Raw genomic sequence first — 6,962 nt, 5'->3', positions numbered from 1 at the left:
GTTCACTGAAAACAGCCAAACACGCAATGTGCTCATCAAAGTCATTAGATCTTTATCTTGCCATTTATTATGTGATGTGCAGCAAGGTTTATAAGTCAGGAGGACCTGATTGAGATCACCTGAGCTGTGGTGCTGTTGAGCTTCTCCAGGCCATTTTCCAGCCGCTCCATCTTCGATGTGAGATCATTCCTCTTGAGCGCCAGCAGGTTCCCGTAAAGCTTAATCTGCTCCAGGAAGGACTTGGGCGTGGTGTAGTTATACCGCCGCTCATTGGTCAGGTAGTCTTTCGAGGTCTTGTTCACGCTCACATGTACATAAGCCATGAACTTACTCACCGAGTCCTTTACCTCAGGCTAGACATGTGGAACAATTAACAATGCAGTTCATACATGAAATATAATTACCAGCATATTGGCAGAAATGTCATACTACTGGGCCGTCACAGCCATTTAATTTCCCTGAAATATAATGCAGAAAGTGACTGCACAGCGCTCGCCCAATCTCGCTCACTCACCCAGTCCGTTAGATCGGTATAAGGGGCTGTGCTCTGTCTAACCAGCTGAGACCTATAAATGGGATCTCAATGCTTTGGATTGAGGAAATCACGATAAAACCTGTTGATGAAGATGTACTGTTTCTACAGATGTGTGTGTCTCACCTGAATGTTCTCCACGTCCTGTAGGAAGCGCAGACTGACTGACTCCAGCGCCTCCTGTGGCCACTCGTGGAACCAGTCGATGGCAGTGCAGTTCACCACCGCGGGAAACTTTCTGCTGCGCACCCTGAGCTTACTGCCCACCGGAGAAAAACAGAGTGCCACCTGCAGGACAACATCTGTGTGAAACACACTCCTAAACAATACTAGACAATATGCCCATACTAGCCAATAATTTGAATTCTTTCAAACAAGTGTCAAATAAAATGTAAACTTGCATCGATGAAGTTAATGTTGTTAGTAATTGTTTAAAAATGACCATGGTAATTCATAGTTACATATAGTTACATATTCAGTTGCACAATAGTGTGCAACAATAGTGTTGCATGCCCACGGACCCCTGTAGAAATCTGAAGTACTTGTTATCCAGGGGTGTTTCTAGAGTTCAATCATCACTGAAAGTGATGTTTTTCTTTAAATTACATTATATTTATCCTAAATTGTTAATGTACATAATCACCCTATGCTGGAGGTTTGTATACTGTGCATTTTTCAGCAAAAATTTGACTTTCTGTCAATATTCTGAATAGAGAGCTGCAATGACAGATTCTTTCCGTTTGGTCTGTTTTTTTCAAACACCAACATCAACATTTCATCATTCTTGAAGTGAACTTTTGCCTGTTTGGTGATTAGATGTACTGTTTTGGACAGCTTTGCCTGTGAGCTTATCGCCTGGTGCGTGAATGGCTTAAGGGCCCTTCACACAGAAAGTGCTCTGGAGTTTGGAGTTTAAGAAAATGAGTGCAAGTGTCTCGAGACATGACTTTAAAAAGGACCTATTCTGCTTTTTCACCCTGTTCATCTTTCTTTTTGTAATTTTGCTATCTGAGTATGAAAAAGCTCTGCAAAGTTCCAAAGTCCCTCCAAAGGGAATTATTCTCTATATCAGTGCGCACTGTTTCTAAACTCCCTAAAATGCCTAATTTGTAGTCTGGAGTTTTCTTTCGGGAATGAACACTTTATAATATTCCTCATTTAAATAATTCACACGCTAAATAAAGGGGCGGGGGCGGGGCCTGGTTTATTAAGTTAATAGTGTGTTGAAACTGACGGTTATTGTAGGTGGCAGGACATTTTCTCAAACACACTTGAAGAGCTTGACCAATCACAACAAACTGCTCCAGCCGACCAATTAGAGCACATTGTACTTTTCAGAAGGAGGGGCTTCAGAACTGGAACTAAACAGAGCATTACTGACAAACTTGGAAGAGACATATTTGAGACATATTTGACATTCACTTGGAAGAGAATGTCAAATATGGGGAAAAAATAAACATTCAACCATGACAACCATGCTTATTACAACACCCAAAAATCTTAGACATTACACACATCAACAAAAATCCTATACATGCCCTCCATCCATCGGCAGCAGAATCTAGTTACATTGCGAGAACTGAAAACTCATTTACAGAGACTGCTGGGAGTACAAAGGCAGCACTGTGAGGCTTCATGCATCATTCCTGCTCACGTACTTTGAGTTGCCTACGGACGCGGTCGATGAAGAACTTCCAACAGTTTTCCCTGGTGTCCAACAGACCCTGGCCACGCACTTCATTCCTTAAAGAAGCAATGATGTTCTCCACCTCGTCGTCAGGGAACAGGTCAGGGATTTCACCTGTGATGAAGACAAAGGATGATGTTGAGGCACCCCGTTCAGACAGATGCTGATGATATCAGTCTTTAAGTGGAATAACACAGCGCTTTGACAAAAGAAAATATTAGAAATTGGCCATAGGCAACAGGACATTTTAAAGCAAGTACAGTAAAAACCTACATTTACAAATAATTATGGCATGTTTTTCAATATATGAACAACATATGGATCAGTATAATACATAAACAGCAATAATTACCTACATAATTGGTTTCCAAAATAAATGCATATTAAAAGTATCAAATGCATATTAATGATCGTGATCATTTTAATAATGATATTATTATTGTTTGTTGTTAATAATAATTAACCAGCAGAGCTTGATGCCAGCGGGCGCAGAGACACAGCAAGGCTTACCAGATGCTAAAAGGTCATTCACCAACACTAGGAACTTCTCATCTGCGACCTGGGCATCTGTCATGAGAAGCACCGTGCCAATATTCTTCACGCCAGCTTTAATGTACAACGCGCCCAAATCGCTCTAAGAATAAACAAAACCACAGTCACATGCCACCAAGCTCCTCTTCCCTGGAAAAGTCCCAGCAGAGCAGTAAGAAATTAAACATATTACAGGCATGAAAGCTGATGAGCTACACACACCAAAATGTGCAATATTGTGTTCAAGAGCTCCTCTTTGTACATGATAATTATTCCATTATTTTTCAGAAATTTGTCTGAAGTTGCACCTAGACTTACACTCTGGCGGGGAGCATCACAATGAATATTTGATAGGGCCAAAAGCAAGCAGTCACAGCAGAGATGAGAGTCTCATGCTAGTGTGATTTAGAGCAATTGTTTTGGGTCAGGCTAATTAACCTTTAGATCAGGGATGCCGTATCCTTTCTTCAGCGTGATTTGAAAGACCTCCAGGGAGCTAATGAATGCTGCCAGCCTTGTCAGGCTCTGCTTCCCGCTGCCTCCCACTCCCACCAGCAGAGCGTTTCCCCGCGGAGACTCCAAGATCCGATTGATACGGCAGCTGAAGCAGGTGAGAAGACATGAGAAGCAGAGGAACAATCACACTGTTGAGTAATGCCAAACAAACTCCATGAAAAATCAACCACTCTGCATAGTTAGTGGTTGATCAGTACAGGTTCTTATTCATTATACTGAATAATGTGTGACAGTACAATTCAATAAACACTTATTTTACTCTACTCACTAAACAGATCTGAAAGCATATTTGCTTGTTATTAATTGCTAATGCTGTCAGTAGTTTGGAAAGGGCAAAACAAAAATCGATCAATGATTTGCTCTGTCACTACTAGGGATGTGCAAAACATGTACATATTTTCATAATCAATGAGTTGGTGGGTTGCTAGTCAGTTAATTAGTTTTAAGGGAGTTACACTTATTTATAATAAATAAAAAATTAAATTTTAAATTATTACAGCTTAATTTTGCTTTCTAAAGCCTGAAATCATGAGATAATCATGGTTAAATTATTTCTGTTAAAAAAATAAGGATGTCAATATAATAAGAAAAAAATAATGTGCATTTAAAAATGTTAGACTACATTAAATGTGACATGGTGTCTATAAAACGCTGATGGAAAATATATAAAAAAACAGCACAAGACATGGTTTCAGTGCAGTGATATCCATCTAAATGCGTTGGGCTGTGGAAAAAGGACAAATTTACAGATACAATATTTCCGAGAGGGCTTATACCCGTCACGTCGACAAGTCAACTAACTCTTTCTGGTGTAAGCTGCACAATCTATAGCAGTTTAAAGAGGTTCTGAGAAATCTAATGTTGTGTCAAGCTGTGCATGCATCAGCAGTGGCACTTTTTGGCACTCTTACATATGAGACATGGCATCCTCAAAAAGAACAAGGTTCAGAGCCGGATTAACTTCATTGTAACTTTCAAGCGCTTCCAGCAAGATTTTGTTCAGACTCCCCCAGGATTGCACTGGCATGTATTTGGGTTCACCAATGCCTGTGGCGAAGTGGCAATACATATTCATTGCCTTGGTCTCCTCCAGGGTCTCCTCCATATCCTGGTGGGAATAAAAAACATGCCTTAACACATTAAATATTAAAAGGTGAATAACTAACGTTCAGTGCTGCTGCCTTGGGAAGGAGCTCAAGTAAAACGAAATAACTGCCACCCTAAGAATTCAATCAATTCATTTTCCTCTTTACAACCAACATAAAATGTGTGTTTGCCCTTTATTGTTCTGGAGGAGCAAGTGTGCGCTGTGCAGAAGTGCACATGTCAGATGATTAGATGGAAAGTGCCATTTCTCTCCTTTACTTGCCCATGAACCTTGGGGGGCATGGAGAGAAAAAAAAAGTAAAAATCATTTGCCAATTTGCAGGACTGATAGGGTATTGCTTTGTTTACCATTGGTTCTTGTTCTCTCCACTGCAACAGACTTCCAGTGAAACTATCTCACCTCATATAACTTTTTCACTGTGTCTGACTGTAGCTTGTCAAAGAGGGCAAAATCTTTGTCCTCTACCATCTTGTCACGGTAAACTCGGTTGGACTCGTGAAGGTAAATCTTAAGCATTTCCTGAGGACTCCGCACACACTCACTGGTGCAGAAGAGGATACCCTGTAATGAACAACAGAAGGTTTAGTGTTTCTTCTTGAGCATTTCAAATCTCAAAATACTGCACAAGATATTCTTATGCATCTAAGTGGCAAAATAAAAATCTTTTGAAATAAAATGACACTTTATTTAGCTATTAAATATATTAATGACTATTTATATAAATGATTTCACATAAAATAGTAAATTATTTTGTTGTTTTTTTATATAATTATTATTATTATTATTATTGTTTACATGTATATTTAGTATTTTTAAATCACTCTTTGTTTAAATTATGAAAGTCTGGGATAAGGGTGCAACAATAAAATCTATACATAAAAGGCATTTAAAATAAATGATGAAAGCATGTAAAAAAAAAGTTTAAGACAAAGTTGTCAATGTGACATTCATATAACAAAAAGAATAAAGTTGATAAAGTCAAAGAAAAAAAAAAATCCAGACAGGAAAACACCTAGTTACAAAAAAAACTTCAAAATGAAAAAAATAAAAAATAAAAAAATGAAACAATAAATACAAAGTTTAGTGTCATGAAACTCTAACAGAGAGCTGATTGGTTCTTTCTATGCTGTGGCACCAGCCAATCAGAAGTAATTCCAAATCCATGCAACCATATATTTTGTACCCTAGTCTGCGATCGACAAGCTGCGCAATGTGAAGCGCTGTTATCCCTCCTCCCCAGCGCCACCTGTAGAGATCTGCTACTGGGTTCTACTATTCTTGCAGCAGCTTTTTCTTTGTTGTTTTATTCGACTAAGCTGAACAAATTTGTATTTGCTCAGCAGCAGCAGCAGTAGCAGCAGCAGCAGCAGCGGCGTAGCAGATCTCGTACGTCAAAATCAAGCCATGTATACTTCATGCCCCATGCCAATAAATGCTGGTTGAATTTAATCCACTCCAAGAGTTGTCATGATTGAAATATCATCAAACTACAAACACTTCATAGAGTCTGCTGCTCCATTATTCTGCAGTCCAGCACTGCAGTCAAGATGCCATTTCACAGTGGCCACCTTTGAAAACAAATAGATCAAATGGAATGGCCATCTCTGCTCAGCATATAGGTTCAGTCGTTCCTGGAGAGCATGTGATGAAGTCCGTAATGATGACATACAGCAGGCAGTGTCATCGCCCTTGATGGAGCCTTGTTATCTTAGTGTTCTCTCACACCCGGATATAAATAATGAATTAACGTCAATCACCATGTTGAAATGTACAGGTGCTGGTCATATAATTAGAATATCATCAAAAAGTTTATTTATTTCACTAATTCCATTGAAAAAGTGAAACTTGTATATTATATTCATTCATTACACACAGACTGATATATTTCAAATGTTTATTTCTTTTAATTTTGATGATTATAACTGACAACTAAGGAAAATCCCAAATTCAGTATTTTAGAAAATTAGAATATTACTTATGACCAATACAAAGAAAGGATTTTTAGAAATCTTGGCCAACTGAAAAATATGAACATGAAAAGTATGAGCATGTACAGCACTCAATACTTATTTGGGGCTCCTTTTGCCTGAATTACTGCAGCAATGCAGCGTGGCATGGAGTCGATCAGTCTGTGGCACTGCTCAGGTGTTATGAGAGCCCAGGTTGCTCTGATAGTGGCCCTTAGCTCCTCTGCATTGTTGGGTCTGGCATATCGCATCTTCCTCTTCACAATACACCATAGATTTTCTATGGGGTTAAGGTCAGGTGAGTTTGCTGGCCAATTATAAACAGGGATACCATGGTCCTTAAACCAGGTACTCGTAGCATTAGCACTGTGTGCAGGTTCCAATTCCTGTTGGAAAATGAAATCAGCATCTCCATAAAGTTGGTCAGCAGCAGGAAGCATGAAGTGCTCTAAAACTTCCTGGTATACAACTGCGTTGACCTTGGACCTCAGAAAACACAGTGGACCAACACCAGCAGATGACATGGCACCCCAAACCATCACTGACTGTGGAAACTTTACACTGGACCTCAAGCAACGTGGATTTTGTGCCTCTTCTCTCTTCCTCCAGACTCTGGGACCC

This window comes from Chanodichthys erythropterus, chromosome 4, assembly GCF_024489055.1.
Source record: "Chanodichthys erythropterus isolate Z2021 chromosome 4, ASM2448905v1, whole genome shotgun sequence".
Taxonomy (NCBI): Eukaryota; Metazoa; Chordata; class Actinopteri; order Cypriniformes; family Xenocyprididae; genus Chanodichthys; species Chanodichthys erythropterus.
The sequence above is the reverse complement of the archived record's forward strand: the minus strand, read 5'-3'. Positions refer to the sequence as shown.